The 16,644-nt window shown below is 35.4% G+C and overlaps 1 protein-coding gene and 2 long non-coding RNA genes across 19 annotated transcripts in view; 1 reads left to right on the top strand and 2 right to left on the bottom strand.

The window, feature by feature from the left end:
- Nucleotides 1–12,067, bottom strand: part of LOC144293951 (uncharacterized) — a 93,039-nt gene extending 80,972 nt beyond the window's left edge. For both annotated transcript variants that reach the window (XR_013361302.1, XR_013361301.1), the window contains exon 1: nucleotides 11,906–12,067. This is a non-coding gene — a long non-coding RNA (uncharacterized LOC144293951). The remainder of the gene's footprint in view (nucleotides 1–11,905) is intronic.
- TBC1D5 (TBC1 domain family member 5) overlaps nucleotides 1–16,644 on the top strand; it is a 544,964-nt gene that overhangs the window by 362,121 nt on the left and 166,199 nt on the right. The window lies entirely within an intron of this gene.
- LOC144293950 (uncharacterized) overlaps nucleotides 1–16,644 on the bottom strand; it is a 248,271-nt gene that overhangs the window by 207,597 nt on the left and 24,030 nt on the right. Inside the window, exon 2 of the long non-coding RNA XR_013361300.1 lies at nucleotides 14,009–14,275. This is a non-coding gene — a long non-coding RNA (uncharacterized LOC144293950). The remainder of the gene's footprint in view (nucleotides 1–14,008; nucleotides 14,276–16,644) is intronic.

Genomic DNA, 16,644 nt, shown 5'->3' with positions numbered 1-16,644 from the left:
AAGTAAAAAAGGAAGAATTAGAGTAAAGTAGGAAAAGAAATAGCTCTAGTTAGAAAAATAAAAGTCTTACTTAGTCTACATTTATAGATGATGGCTTTGCAGATAGCTGTGTATTGAAATGTGTTGGGTAATAAAAATGTCTGATATTTATGTGAATAGAAGTTAAGTGGTTTCCATTCTGTAGAAAATTTCTTGTGTCATTTTCTCTTAAGGCTGCTTTCAAAATTAAAGTCAGTATAAAATAAACAAATGGGCCTTGTAGCCTTGATATAGAAATAGTTTTGTTATTTCTGACTCTTGTAGAGCAATCAAACCTTCTTTTCTTATGGTAATAGTTCTTGCTGGAAGATACGAAGCATTACAGCCCCCTAAAAAAGTAAAATGTATTACAGGTAAAGTGTACTTCTGTACTAAATTAATCAGAAGTTAACAAAATTCGTTGTAATACCGAGTCTTTTGCAGGTAGCTTCATTTGTCAGTGCCACTGGTTCTTTCTCCAGAGCCAAACAGTGATCTGTCTGTGTTGGACTATGATTGAATACTTAAAATTAAAATCCAGTGACAGAATGGATTACTGAGATAGCAATTTGAATTTTAAAATTACTTAGCAAGCATTTTTTTCTGTTATTTGTAGTGAAAACAGTCTGTTTAAGTTTGTTCAGTGTGTTTGACAACAGACAGTTTGATATATTGCTGGGCACAGCGGTAGGTTGGACTTGAGTGGTATTAGCTCTCAGTGTTTTGATTAATGGTAATTGTTTCAATGAAAAGGCATGTTTTACGTACAACTCATAGTTCTGAAAAACAGAAGTCAACTTGCAAGATCCATAATTACTATTCTGAGTTAGCATATAAAAAGGGCCGGAAGAACCTGCTGGAGTAGCACAGTAGGATTTTTTTTTCTTTTTTGCTTTGTATTGTAGTTACAGACTGTTCTTTATGTCAGAATATAAATCTTCTGTTATTTATCTTTTGTTCAATATTTGAAGTTGATTTATGACACATTTCTGTATCCCATAATTTAGTTTGAATCCTATACCAAGGTGAAATTTCACCTGTCTCTACAGTCGACTGTAAAGGGGGAACCCAAGGCAACCTAATGTAGGACAGATTTAAATTTTTTTTCTTGTCTTGCTCTCTTTATTTTAAAAGAATGCAATTCAGGAATAATTAGAAAGCTTATCTTTAACATTTCAGAGATTTGTATTGCCATTTTAAATAAAACATTTTACATATAATGTACACAAACCCAGAAAAAAATAAAAGGTTATTTTTATTTAGAGAAAACAAAACATGCATTTAAGGAACAAGTTTTTGTCAATATAGAAGCTGTCAGAAAAACCCCTTTGTAATATCTTTCATTCACACATGTAGGTCTGTCTGTATACATTCATGAAATAAATGTACATACACATATCTGTCCACTAAATGCATTATGCTCTGCATTTAGGTTATCAGTAGATAGAAACTGATTTTAAATGAATGTCCTTACCTTCACATGAGCAAAGAAAAACCACGTTCACATAAAGACTTGGGAAGAAGGTGCAGGAAAGGGCATTTAACCATTCTTTTTTTAAGAATGGGTATTTAACCATTCTTCTTTTAAGATGGTGAGAAATTTTATAGGTGGGAGGTAGTGCTACAGGATTTTTTTTTCTTCTCTCTTTTTCTTTCTTCCTACAAAAGAACTAGGTAATGCAGTAGTAAATGTAATCAGAATATGTGTTAAAGTGGGTGAATGGCTACTGTGTTTGTGAAACCAAGGTTGAGAATTAGTATTGTACAACCTTTCCCTATGTCTTTAAGAAGCATAGAAATTTTGAGTCTATTGGGTAATTTCTTAAATATTATCCAGGAAACTTAGTATGATATTTAAAAAATAATAGCCTGATACTAAATAATACTATCCCTGATAGTAGGATTTGGGGTTTATATTAATATTAGAGCTTTGGCATAAGTATTAGCACATATCTCCTATACAGCTTGTATATAAGCCATGTTCTTTAATGTATTTAGAGGAAAGGAATAGGAGGTGAAATCTGCAATGCAGAAACTTGTGGTGTTACTGACTGTTTATATCTAAAAGGGAATGATCCTGCGCTATAGTAGCCTGGATTGAAATGCTATTTGTCAGGTTGCTTATTCCAAGCAAAATTAATAAAAGGTTGTCTAATGCATACCTAAGCCTTTGGCATAAAAATAAATATAATTTAATTTTTTTTTCCTTGTGGTTAACAACCATGTGTCATTGTGGCATCTTTTATTGAAAGGAACTTTATTTAAGTAGCATAAACTTGTTGGATGGGCTTCAATTAAATGATGATTTGTTAATGCAAATGTGTAGCGAATGACTGGTAGTACATCTGTCTCTTCATCCATAGGCCATTACTGTGCAGCGTTAGCACATGATTGTAAAAAACGAGAAATCATTATATGCAGGTAGTACATATTCAATCAATTCTGACCTTATGTCCCTGGCGAAATAAAAAAAAAAGTATATAATGTAAATGATACTTAATCTGAATAACAAAAAGCAGCTCTTTGACTCTCTGTGACTTAAACTGTTAGGTGATGTGAGGTGACTTGCTGTTTGGGATTGATGGTTATGGTGGCCCAGTGGGGAAGGGCCATCACTTTAATCCTTTGTCATTCCTCCCATGCACTTCTCCAGCCCAAATTATATTTTAAGTCCTATTTTCTTTCTTTTTCCTCTTCACTTTTTTTTTCTTTTTGAAAGTGGTTTGTGAGATAGTGGTGAGAAATGGGCACTGATGACCACCAGCATGAGCATGTTAAGCAAGCAGTGACAATTAATACAACAAAAAATGGTACAATTAGCTTCAGCTCCATAAGTGTCTAATGAGCCATTTGTCAGTCTTTTGCTGAAATAAACTACTCTATCTTAATTCTCCACTCTTGCAGCAAATAAATAAAAGTTATGAAACACCCGGGCACCAATAAAATATAATTTATTTCATAGGGCATGACAGAACTCTTTACATATCTAAAATGAACATGTTATTTACAAATGACTTGTGATACTCATATAAACCATGGATCTGTGTACTAACTGCTTTCATTATAGAGATATGCATTTTTTTTTCTGATTGTTTAATCATTTAAACGTATCATTACTCCTAAAGGCATGTGAGTTAAAGTGACTCCTCCTGGTGTGATTAACTCATGAGGCCAAAAAGAACCTCAGAAATGAGCTATTCTGCAGCTGAAGACATTAAGAATTTACTGGAAAGGACAAAACAATAATTTTCATTTGGAAACCTCTCATCTCTCTGCTGATTATCTTCCTTCCCTCATTTATTTTTAGGAACCCCAATCTCTCAAAAGTTTTCATCATCACTATATATCAGTCAAACAAAAACAACATTGTAAGCTTCTTTCGCTTGTATTTGGTGCTAGGTTAAAAGTTGTCATCTCACCATACTGTAAAAATGTGAATTGAAAATTCACATTAAAATGTGAAGTATCACCTAAATAAATCCCAGATATTTTAAAATTAATAATCAGTTGTTTTAGGGGCACCTGGGTGATTCAGTCAGTTAAGCATCTGACTCTTGGTTTTGGCTCAGGTCATGACCTCAGGGTTGAGATCAAACCCCACATCTGGCTCTGTGCTCAGCACAAAGTCTTCTCGAGTTTCTCTCTCTCTCCCTCTCCCTCTGCCCCTCCCTGCCTTCTCTCAAATAAATAAATTTCAAAAAAAATATATTAGTTGTTTTAATCAGAGGAAGAATACACAGAAACTTTTTTTCAGAGTAGTGTACACTGTAGTTCTTAAGTCCAGTCCCTGATCCAGCCAGCATCTAGCATCATCTTGAAGATTGTTAGAAATACAGATTCTATTGTCTCTGCTGAACCAGAATCTGAGACGGGTCCAGGAATCTGTTTTAACTAGCCCTGCAAGTGATTCTGTTGTCCACTAAAGTTTGTGAGCCACTGCTGTATAGTGATAAAGTAATTGAAGTCAAAATAAACATTTATGAATCCCTGACATATACATAGATAGAACCCAAAAGAAAGCAGTTTTCAACTTCAGATCATTTCTGAGATCCAATCTGTTTCATCCAACTTCTCTTTATCAGTTCACTGCTATTTCCCCCAAACCCTTCTTTTTCTCTTAATATACATTCTTTCTGTATCCATTTTGCAAGATGACCTTAGGTAGAGTTTTCAGGTAAATTCCAAGTTACTTTACCTATTAATTACTAACCAAATATTTCTAACAATATAGGGATGCTAGTATTTAGTGATTAGTGTTATGTTTCACTTTTTACTTAAAAACTAATTTCAAATCTATAAGTAGTTCACTTAAAATGATGAGAACAGACTTTTGTCAGTGCCAGGCTGGTGATTCCATGAAGGAATAGGCAGGTAACCCTGAAAGGAATGGGTCATGTACTCCAAAATGGCTGGTGGAAATCATTAGGACTTGATGGTTTACACCTGCAGCCTGAAGGATTAACTGTTGTTACCAGCAACTGCAGATTGACCTCAGGAATGAAATGGAGTCTAAGGCAGAGAGTGGCAAGTGAAATCAGGAAAAAAAGATGGCCAGGAAGAATTTTACTAAGAGTGAACTAGAGCCCATGATAATTATAGGCAGTTCTGTTTGAAAAGCATTTGTGTGTTTCTTGCTACTCAAAGTGTGGTCCATCGATCACACTTTGCAGCACTGCATTATCTGAAAGTTTGGTGGAATTTTAGGTCCCATACGAGGCTAGTCTACTGACTAAGAATTAACATTTTAACACGATTCTCAGGAGATTTGCATGCACATTAAAAATATAGAGAATCACTTGATTAGTACGTTAGATTGGATCAAAGATTGAGAGTAAAGGCAAATAGTTAAGTAATGTCACACTTTTATATGAAGACAAATTCTCTATAGCTATGGTAGTTCCAAAGGAATTTTCACAAATACAGTGCTGTTGCAATTGTAGAAGGAATTACTGTACTGGCCTGATTCACTTGATTTTGAAATAAACCCAACATGGAAATTGAAATTTGATTAATTTTTCAATTTATATTGTATTGTCTTTCCCCCAAAGGAGAAGTTTTAAAGTTAAGGTGATACAAGTATTGGGCGGGGGGGCCACAAGTGAAGGATAGCTTAGATTTAAATCTAAACTCTAAAAAAAATTCTGAGCTTAGGCTTTCTTAATTTGGTTTTTAAAAAGCAATAAAAATATTTAGATTTTGATATTTTTAAAACTCTGTTGCTTCATCTCAGGAAGTAACCAAAAAAAAAAAGTAAGGTTTTTCTTTTTTTTTTCCACAATATCAGAAGAAAAATTTATAAATTTAGGTAACTTGTCACACCATTTTCAGTTTAATTCAGAGCTGAGGAAAAATAATTTACAGCTAACTTTAAATTATCCATATTAGAAAGAAGCAGAATAGTTTAAGAAGTGAATGTTTAGTAAAAAAAAAAAAAAAAATTAATAAGGTGAATTACAGAAGACCAGGTTATTTGGGTTGAGGCTAAACCAAGTTTACTTAGATGTAAAGTCATCATTTAACAAGTGATCTCAGAAGTTTGATCTCACATGCCATCCTAGCTCCTCTCTGAGGTTTACAAAGCAAATTTCACTGAGGCTTCAAGAAGCTGACTAGCTTACCCAAGTATCCATAGCTGGTATCTAATGAAGCAATGTCTAAAACTTCTGTCTTCAGACTCCTGGGTCAAATGTCATCCTATTTCAAAAGCATAAAATAAATAGCCCTCGTAGTTGTAAAACATCCACGTAAAATTATATAATTAAAAATAAATTTTAACAAGTGGTTAAATTATGTACATTGTCAACCCTGTATAGAAATTAACAGACCATTCTATGGAATAGAATAGAAAATCCATACACAGATTCAAGTATATATAAAAATTTGTGTTATACCAATAGTAAATAGATATTAAGTATGTTCTGTATGCTTACATGTATTAACATGATAAAGATGACTTCACATTTAGGGAAAAGAATAAATTACTCAGTAAATAGTGTTGAGACAATTATCTGAGAAAAATTAGGTCCTTCTCCAAGTCCATATGCTGAAATTAATTCCATAAAGATTTAAAGGTAAAAAGTAAAACTGCAAAACACTAGAAAAAATAGTTGAATATTAATTATTCTTGGGTGTGAGAAAGCCTTTCTACATGTGATTTCCAAGCAAAAAAAATCGAGAGATTTTGGTAAATAAAATGTTAACTGTATGGGAGAAAATGCCATCAACTCAGGACAAACTGGGAAAAATACTTGCAACTATATTATAAAAGATTAATATTCTTAATATATTAAAATCTTTCACAAATAAATAGGAAGACTAATAGCTGAATAAAGAAATGGGCAAATGTATAGACACCTTGATATTAGTATGCACAGATGTACTAATAAGCATATGAAAACATTTAATTTAGTAATCGTAATCAAAGCCATGCTAATGAAAGCAACAATGATATGTTGTTTACCTGTTGGATTAACAAAGGTATACACCCTGTGTTGGGAAAGTTTCATCAAAAGGATCGATTTGGAGTCTTGTTTCACAATTCATAAAACTGTGCATAACCTTTACTCTTAAGTCCATTACTGGGAATTTATTCAAAGGAAATATCTGTGCATAGAAATAGAATTGGAAAGCCATACATCAAGATTATTTGTGGGCTATGATATTATGGGTATCTTTTTGTTTTCTTTCTGCTTTCAGTTTTATTTTTTGGCTTTTCTGAAACAAATATGGATTATTTATGAAATAAGGAAAAATTAATCTAAGGTTGAACTTATTAAAGTTCATTTTTCCTTATTAAAATTAATTTCTTTATTTCATAGGTAAAATACTTAAAACCACCTGTTTTAAATGTAGATTAAACAATTCCCTTTGGGGCACCTGGGTGGCTCAGTTGGTTAAAAGCATCTGCCTTCAGTTCAGGTCATGATCCTGGGGTCCTGGGGTCCTGGGATCAAGCTTTGCACCGAGCTCTCTGCTTCTGCCTCTCCCTTTGCCTGCCTGCCTGTTTGTGCACTCTCTCTCTCTGTCAAATAAATAACATCTTTAAGGAAAAATAAACATTTCCCTTTAACTTAACACTATGTGGTGGTGCTAACTCTAGAAATATAGCTGAACTGTATCTGTTACAGTTGTGTATTGTGATTTCTTTCTTCAATATTCAGCTTGAATAACCACTTTACAATTATTTCTAATATTCTATTAATATCTTCCCAGAATACTTGGCTTCACTGTGGTGCTTTAAATGTTTTACCACATTTAAATACCTCTTATTGGTAGTCACCTCCTTAGAAGAGTGAATAAGAATGTGAGTCAGCCTGCCTGGAACTGAACCCAGCTCTACCACTTTGGCTGTGTGATCTTACAGAAGAGTAACTTGCACATCTAAACTGCAGTTTCACGTCTGCAAAACGAACATAATCCCTTTAAGAGTTCAGAAATTAAATGAAGTGCTACAGGTAAAGCTCTCAAATAGTAATCACTCAAGTAAATGTTAGCCAGTGTTGTTATAACTTAAGACAAAATGTTTTATAGGAAAATACAGTTTTATAATAGGAATAACATACAAAATATTTGCATATTTTTCTTAAAATCATTATTGTAATATATTCATTATGCAAAACTAAGGGAATTCTGTGAATATGAATGTGACATTTTCAGAGACTTGAATTTGCATGGGCCAGTGCCTGTAGTTCAAGAGTTTCTCTACAAAGTGGTGATCCAGTGGGCACTGACTAAAAAACACAGGGATGAGTATTTGGAACTATGGATAACTCACAGAAGGAGAAATACACTTACTTTATATTTATGAATTAGAATTGCTAGAATTACTGGAAAGGAAGCTGGTTCGCCTCTGTCACTGACTCCAGATTCCGTTATGCTGATTTATCCAATGTTCTTTCTAATCTGGAAGGGAGTGTGGAGAATCCAAAGAAGACATTCCAAAGTGTCCTGGGTGTGTTCTCCTTCTCAGTTTCCCCACATGAAACTAGAGCTGCTTTTGTTAAAGGTACAGTGACACATCTTAGCCTATACTTTCTTTCTGCCGGATGTACATTTTTTCCGTCTGCTCACTCTATAAATGAGGTTATCAGCATAGTGGCCAGTGAAACCTCACATCCCAGAGGCTGTGAACTTGCCTAGCCCTTGAGCATGCTTGCTTCCCAGCATTGCTGCCGCCACCTCCCTGCTTGTGGTAGCAGCTAGAATTAAATGAGAACAACTACTTTGGGAACTCTCAGACCTCCGGGTAACTGAGGGCTCCATTTGTCCTGATGTGGTCGTTCAGAGCACAGGAGCATTGACCCTTTGATTCTTCCTTATTGCGAACTTTTGAAACAGTGTGCAGGCTAGAACTGGGTAGCTGCCTGGTCCTTGGATGTGGTGATCCATTCCCAGTGTGGCAGGGACTCAAGTATGAGATGGAAATACAGCTACTAGCAACCGTTTCAAAGTTTTATCTTTCAAATATTAAATAAGTAAACAGATTTCTCACATTAACATTCATTTCATCCTAAAGTTCATTTTCCTTAATTGATCTTTTTAGTCTTCTGCTGCAAGACCCTTGATTATTTTCTCTCTGGCAATTTTAGGTATTGACCAACATCCTTCTTTTTTTCTTTTCTTAATGTAATCTCCTTGCCCCTGATTAAAAGGACTGTCTCCTAATTCTGTTAGGTAAATTCAATGCAGATGATATGCAAACTATTATAGATGGTGAATTTTCAGCTATATGCTGTGTACATACAGGTGTAGGCCTATGTATATCCTTTTCAATGCCACATTTATAGATATCTATATACCAATTTATGAAGATCAATTTCTCTGAATTACTAACCATGGAAATATGTGGGGCAACAGAGATGACCATTATTACTGCTCAAATTCTTTACTTCAAGTAGTTTGTTCTAACACACAAGTCACTAAATGGTTTTTCAGAGAAAACTTAGCTTGATGGGTCGTCATATAAGCTATTTGACATTTGTCCCCAGTCAGACCGGATGCCACATGAAAAATTTACTCAGGCAAGAAGCTCCTAGGAATAAACAGTTCTCTAGTGTTGCTCACAGGGGACTCGGCAAGGTGAGCGGAACTTCAACTTGTCACGGATGCACTGTTCTGACAAACATAAGTAGATGCTAATGGCTAAATCGTGACAGAATAAAGTCCCACAACCATATGGCTAATTGCCACAACAATATCTTCAGTGTTATTAATCAAGTTTTCATAGTGTGCCATGATAATTGGAATAATTAGAAACAGCATAGGCATTGCTTGTCTCTACCACACATTTTGCAGACAGGGACCTCAAAAAACCACAGTTACACATCCAATACTGTATTGTTTAATGCTGTCTTTTCCTCAAAAATACTTTGGTTAATGAAATAACTGCTTGCCATAGGTGTATTTTGTGTGATCTTCTGGAGGGGCACAAGTATCTAAATGAAACCATTAAAACCCCTGTGTATATGTTTAAATAGGCAATATTCCTTTAAGGCAGGAGTAGAAATCTGCCCATCTTGGATCTTATAGTTTGAAAGATGAATTCATTGTACACTAATTTGGATGATGGACATTCATTTTTTGGTCATATATTTCCCGTTTTAGCTAATTTAGTTAAGAAAATGAGGAATTAGAAAGCAGTTGAATAAATTACAAGATGTAAGTATTTGCATAATTTGTTTCAGGCAAATACTACATACCAGTGCTCCCAAAATGAATTATTTTGAACATGTCTTTCAATTATGGATGAAGTAAATATTACCATCTTCAATATCACAATTGAAACTTATATTTTCATGTTGCTAATATTGAAATATACTCACTTCAGTCACTTATAAACTAATATTCCTTCCTTCATCTTAATAGTGGAACAAGAATTCATTTGTGTTTGACACAATGCTCTAATTAAGAGGGCTTTTTGGGCTGCTCTGCTTTGTGAGGAGGTAACTGGACAGGAAAGGCAGAAGATTGATGATAGCCAGCACCTTGGTGGCACAGAAGCATTTAGGCAGACAGAGAAAGGGAAATGGCTGCTATGGTGTCTATTATGAAACAGCTTCTCTATTTTTGAATATGTAAATAGTCATAGTTCTGAATTCTTTACCATTTCAATTTTTGTTTTCCTTGCTCTCTTCTGTCCCATTGCATTCCTTACTAGGAACAAGTCAAACTACATTTTTCTAGAATTTCAGAGTCACTGGTATCTTCGGTTAAAAAATATCCCCCAAACTCCCCAAATAAAAATCACTAATTTAGGAGTATTTCACTATACCTTTACAGTTACCTAGGCCCAAAACTGTTGCTTCAGTAAATCTTGAACTTCACAAAATTTAAAATCACTGTGTTACTCAGTTTCTTTTATTTAAACGAGTCTTCTCTTTTCCTGCCTCCCTTTGCTTCTTCATGATTAGAGACAGAATTAAGCAAAATGGGAATTGGAAATACGAAATAAGAAAGCAAAAATACCTGATTTTCTTTCAGTCAATTGCTGGTTATTCACTTTGTGAATAAAATTATTTAGACCTTTTATTTCTTCTACTTCATGTTTTTTTACTATTCATTAGATGGAGGTCAGACAGGAAAAAATAAAACTTTATTTTGGAACTCATTAACAGTTATAAAAAAACTGATGTAGAGGAAAATTTTAAATCAAGTGTCCAAAATGATGCTTGGATTATATGTAGATTTTATTTATTCATGTGCTGCTTTTGTGTACATCATTTAAATTGCAAGATTGCAATCCTTTGTATCAACCAGGATGCTTTTGGCTGCAGATTGAAAAAAACTCTCTACCTTGAACTGGCTCAGGCATTTTAAGGAATTATTTAACAAAGCCGAAGTCTAGAGGTACTGTGACTCAAGAGACAGAGTTAAAGATTCACGTTTTTTCTGTATGTCCACTGTGCTAACCTCATGGTCAGCTTCTTAAGACTCATTCTCTTATAATCACAAATTACTTGGGGCTTCAGGCTTCCTCATTTTAGTCCCCCCATGAATAAAAGAATGAAACCTTCCATCAAATACAAAACAATAGTTTCTTTCAGCCCAGTTGGACTAAATTAAATCATGTCCCTACCCCAAACCAAAAACAGTTTCTAAGGGAGAATATTGTTTACTTTAGACTAATGGGGATCTGCCTTTCAAGCAGTAGTTCTTAAATTGTGTCCTCTGGACCAGCAGCATCAACATTCCCTGGAAACTGTTAGAAATGAAAATTTTCGGGTTCCACCTCAAACCCACTGAATCAGAAACTCGTAGGGCCCAGCCATCTGTGTTCTTTAAAACTCATCAGATAATTTTGGTGCTTGTTATGTTTGAGAACCACTGTCTTCTAGAACAAGGAATGCTATCAGCTTCCTTCTGAATAATATTGGGGAGACTTGCATGGCTGAACTAAATCAAGTTCGTTTAGGAAGGAATAATGCCAGAATAGATTTTTGGTAGACAGTCACTTTCACTATACTTTAATAAAGTATAAAATAATAAAAATAAAATGTAAAACAATAAAAATAAAATGCAAGCTTCTCTTTTGCATTTTTCATTCATGAAAGACATAGAGAGGCAGAGAGCCAGGCAGAGGGAGAAGCAGGCACCCTGCGGTAAGCTCAACGTGGGACTTGATCTCAGGACCCCGGGATAACACCCTGAACTCAAGGCAGACGCCCAGCCACTGAGCCATGGAGGCATCCCTTGCAAAGTTATTTATGAGTGATGTACTGTCCATCATTTCTAATGAAACTCAACTATACCAAATTCTTTTCCTGTTAGATGTGGCAGACAGTGCTGTTTATGCACCTAAAATTCATTTGCTCTTACTTCCTTACTAAAATAACTCTAATATGGAGTTTGTTGGATTTTTCTGTTGTTGTTTTTGGAATGATATCCTCACCTTCAGGTGTGCAGTGTGACACAGTCCTGACCAGTCATATTTAATTTCCAGTCACCTGCTGGGGTTTTAGATCAAAAATTTGCTTTCCAACATTGGCCCCCCATCCTTTCTTCTTATCACTTTTTCTTTGCTCTGTGATGGCTGTAGATGCAACCACCATTTTGCATCTTGGAATGAATGCCAAAGAGAAATTGAAGAACCAAAGTCAGCAATCACATACAACAGACTTCTAGTTACAGGAGAAAAAACAAACTTCATATTTTAGACACTGTTTAATTTTGTTTTACTTGGAACCAATTGCAATCATGACTAAATTTTTTAAAGATTTATTTATTCATGAGAGAGAGAGAGAGAGAGAGAGAGAGAGAGAGAGAGAGGCAAGACACAAGCAGAGGGAGAAGCAGGCTCCATGAAGGAAGCCTGATGTGGTACTTGATCTCAGAATTCTGGGATCACACCCTGAGCCAACGGCAGATGCTCAACTGCTGAGCCACCCAGGCCTCCCTAGTCATGACTAATTAACATAATTATTTCCATAAGGGAGAAATGTGTAACTTTCCTGTGTCTAAACTCTTTCTTCTGTTTTCTCGATCTTTTTTTTTTTTTTTTGTCCACCAGAAAATCACTATAAAACACTTGGCATAGAGGATAACTAAGCCCGCATGCTTTAGGCTTTTATCTCCCCTTCCATACCATATTAGCTATCTTCGGCAAGTTATCTAACTTCTCTGAGCCATCGTTTGCTCAAATGTAAAATGGGAATAATACTTCATTTGGCTAAAGGGATTAAATATGTAAATGTCTATACACCTTTAGCTTCATGCCTGACACATTGTAAACTCTGAAAAATGGTGATATATTCTGACAAAGCTAAATGAAGATGAAAGTTATTTATGTCTGTAAATAGTATTGTGTTCAGCAGCATAGGAATAAGGTCATAGAAAACAAGAAGTCAGCAAACCTTATTTTGTTACAATACTTATTTGGGCATTTTATTAGCAGCTTATAAAATTCTACTTAGAAGCTCATTGTGCCAAAATAAGACCTCCAGTAAGGATGAATATGCATTTTGTTTCTTCTGTCTAGATAACACCTCAACTCTTGTCTTTGGGGAAAATCATCACTTAAATTTTCCAACATAATAGTTGAAATCCATCCTGCATAATTTGATATTCCTTAAAATGCAAAATGAATCTTTATAGACTTCTTAAAGCATAGATCCTTGTTCAGATTTTTTGCTTTACCAGATAGGACCCATGCCTATTTAATTTGTGTTCTACAAGACTTAAGACTATTAAATGTGCAAATGGGCATTAATACTTCCTGCGGATAAAGTGGAGCAATTATCACCAAGGAATGGTTTTCTGCATTCTCATTCTGAGGGTTGTGGCTTTACTAGGTAGAGTCTGGGAGGGTCCTTTTTGTTATAGATTAGAGTCCTTTATTGCACTGCTACCCTGACCACTTGAATGATCCAATGAGGTAATGAATGGGTCAGGGCAAAAGTTTTTGGCATTAGGCACATACCAACTCAAAGACATCACTTATAAAATACACATACGATGATCTTCATAAAACTTACTAAAGACCCAATGTTAGATAAGACTACAACTTGCCAAGATATTTTTAGTAATACAATCCATTAAAATAATTAACCAAATTAGTATTTACCATTTTCAAAATGATCTTATAAGAAATGACTGCTTTCCTGATCTTTTGGGTATATATACTTAGATTTTAAGGCTTAGAACAAATTTAAATCTCTATTATCTTATTTTGATTAAAGGGTACATGGATAATTGATAATATAAAGGTTTTAGTATTATTCCTGAGCTAACTAGATTATCTGTGCTTTATTTGTAGATTGTTTCCCCCTGAAATTGAATGCTCTGTTTGCTTTAAATACACAAAGTCATATCTAGATCACTTTGGAAGGAATAAAAATATTATCAGTTCCAATTACCCATTTTAATATTAGCCTTGGAAGAGTTTGAGATGTTCAGAGGACAAAGTAGGAAATTTCTCCCTTGTTCTGAATCCTTTCAGTACAATTCTATAGAGATATGAAAACCATTTATGTAGAAATTTGTATCAAAAGCTGACTTACCAAATTTTGATGTTTGGGTTTAGCTAGATTTTGAAGTGAAAGACCAAATCTCACAATCCTTAGGATGAGAAAGGTATGTTTTTCTTGTCAGTGAGGTTATATCTTAGAAGATTTAGGCTGTCTTTAAAGGTATCAATTAAGAAATTGGAAGTCTTCAGTTTTGTGGTCAAGCAGTCCTAGGTTTTAATCTTGGCCCCATCACTTGCATAGCTCTGTAACCTTTGGCGAGGTACTTACGCATCTTTGAGCTATAACTGCTTCATCTGTAAAATGGAGACATGATAATTATCTCCTAGAATTGATGTAAACATGAATGAAAATAACATAAAATATTCAAAACAAGGGTCTTCAGTAAATGTTAGTTTCCCTCTGAATTACCAAAGTCTATACATACTTTAAGAATTAACATTCATTTAAATTTCTAAAGCTGGTTTAGTGGGCAACTAATATTCGATAAAGGAGGAAAGACTATCCATTGGAAGAAAGACAGTCTCTTCAATAAATGGTGCTGGGAAAATTGGACATCCACATGCAGAAGAATGAAACTAGACCACTCTCTTTCACCATACACAAAGATAAACTCAAAATGGATGAAAGATCTAAATGTGAGACAAGATTCCATCAAAATCCTAGAGAAGAACACAGCCAACACCCTTTTTGAACTCAGCCACAGTAACTTCTTGCAAGATACATCCACGAAGGCAAAAGAAACAAAAGCAAAAATGAACTATTGGGACTTCATCAAGATAAGAAGCTTTTGCACAGCAAAGGATACAGTCAACAAAACTAAAAGACAACCTACAGGACGGGAGAAGATATTTGCAAATGACATATCAGATAAAGGGCTAGTTTCCAAGATCTATAAAGAACTTATTCAACTCAACAGCAAAGAAACAAACAATCCAATCATGAAATGGGCAGAAGACATAGACATGGCCAACATGCACATGAGAAAATGCTCTGCATCACTTGCCATCAGGGAAATACAAATCAAAACCACAATGAGATACCACCTCACACCAGTGAGAATGGGGAAAATTAACAAGGCAGGAAACAACAAATGTTGGAGAGGATGTGGAGAAAAGGGAACCCTCATACACTGTTGGTGGGAATGTGAACTGGTGCAGCCACTCTGGAAAACTGTGTGGAGGTTCCTCAAACAGTTAAAAATATACCTGCCCTACGACCCAGCAATTGCACTGCTGGGGATTTACCCCAAAGATACAGATGCAGTGAAACGCCAGGACACCTGCACCCCGATGTTTCTAGCAGCAATGGCCACGATAGCCAAACTGTGGAAGGAGCCTCGGTGTCCAACGAAAGATGAATGGATAAAGAAGATGTGGTTTATGTATACAATGGAATATTACTCAGCTATTAGAAATGACAAATACCCACCATTTGCTTCAACGTGGATGGAACTGGAGGGTATTATGCTGAGTGAAGTAAGCTAGTCGGAGAAGGACAAACATTATATGTTCTCATTCATTTGGGGAATATAAATAATAGTGAAAGGGAATATAAGGGAAGGGGGAAGAAATGTGTGGGAAATATCAGAAAGGGAGACAGAACGTAAAGACTGCTAACTCTGGGAAACGAACTAGGGGTGTTGGAAGGGGAGGAGGGCGGGGGGTGGGAGTGAATGGGTGACGGGCACTGGGGGTTATTCTGTATGTTAGTAAATTGAACACCAATAAAAAAATAAATAAATAAATAAAAAATAAAAAAAATAAAATATGAAAAACAATAAAGCTGGTTTAGATGATAAGTAGGAAATACTCCCTCTGTTCTCCAGGTGGCTCATAAAGTCGGTATCCTTTATAAAACTGGTAGTTAAGTAATACCTCTACTCTCCACAGTTACTCCTCTACCTCCTCACCTCTAGCTTCCTATTCTCATGGGCACATCTGGAATCTTTTTATTTCCAGTACTTGGACCATCTCAAAAATTTCCACCTCAGATATGCTACTACTCTGACTTGTCTTCACTCCTTTCATTATCCTGTCTCCAACTCCAGGTGAACATCCAGTTCATATATCCTACTGCTTATTTGTTGTCGTTTATTCCACTGTTATCCTCAATTCTTCAGCTCCTTCTCTGTGCCCTCGTTTTAATTATTCCCTTGTATTTACTCCCAGCACTTTTGCCTCTTCATACGTCTGTGTTATTTGACTAGCAAAACCCACACCCTACTAGTGATTGTAAGTGAGCAGCTAGAGTGGTAGGAAAAACAGCCATGCTTAACTGAAGTCACTTTCTCTAGCTTCAAGTAGGCCCTCAGCACTCTGTAGAATCCCTGCTGTATCTCTTCTTAAACATCCAGTACTTCTCTCCAACCCACCACCTTCCCCAGTACGCTTGCTGCTTATTTCACTAAGGACACGGAAGGGAACTTTCTCACATTTCAATAAGCAGATCTTTGGGTCTTCTTAGTATCTCCCAGTTCCCCTCAACAACTGACCTTTGGCTCTACACTTAAGTGTCCTGCTGTCTGCTGCGCAAAGAATGTATTCCTGCAGTTGTATCTTTTTATTTCTGTATTATTAATTTGAACATGCTGTAGTCTCCCTCATCTGAAGGGTACACACATCCCTCTCCAACTATTTCCTATTCCTCACTACCCTTTACAGGA

Source organism: Canis aureus, chromosome 22 (assembly GCF_053574225.1).
Source record: "Canis aureus isolate CA01 chromosome 22, VMU_Caureus_v.1.0, whole genome shotgun sequence".
Lineage (NCBI taxonomy): Eukaryota > Metazoa > Chordata > Mammalia > Carnivora > Canidae > Canis > Canis aureus.
This window is presented reverse-complemented; position numbering and strand designations above follow the sequence as displayed.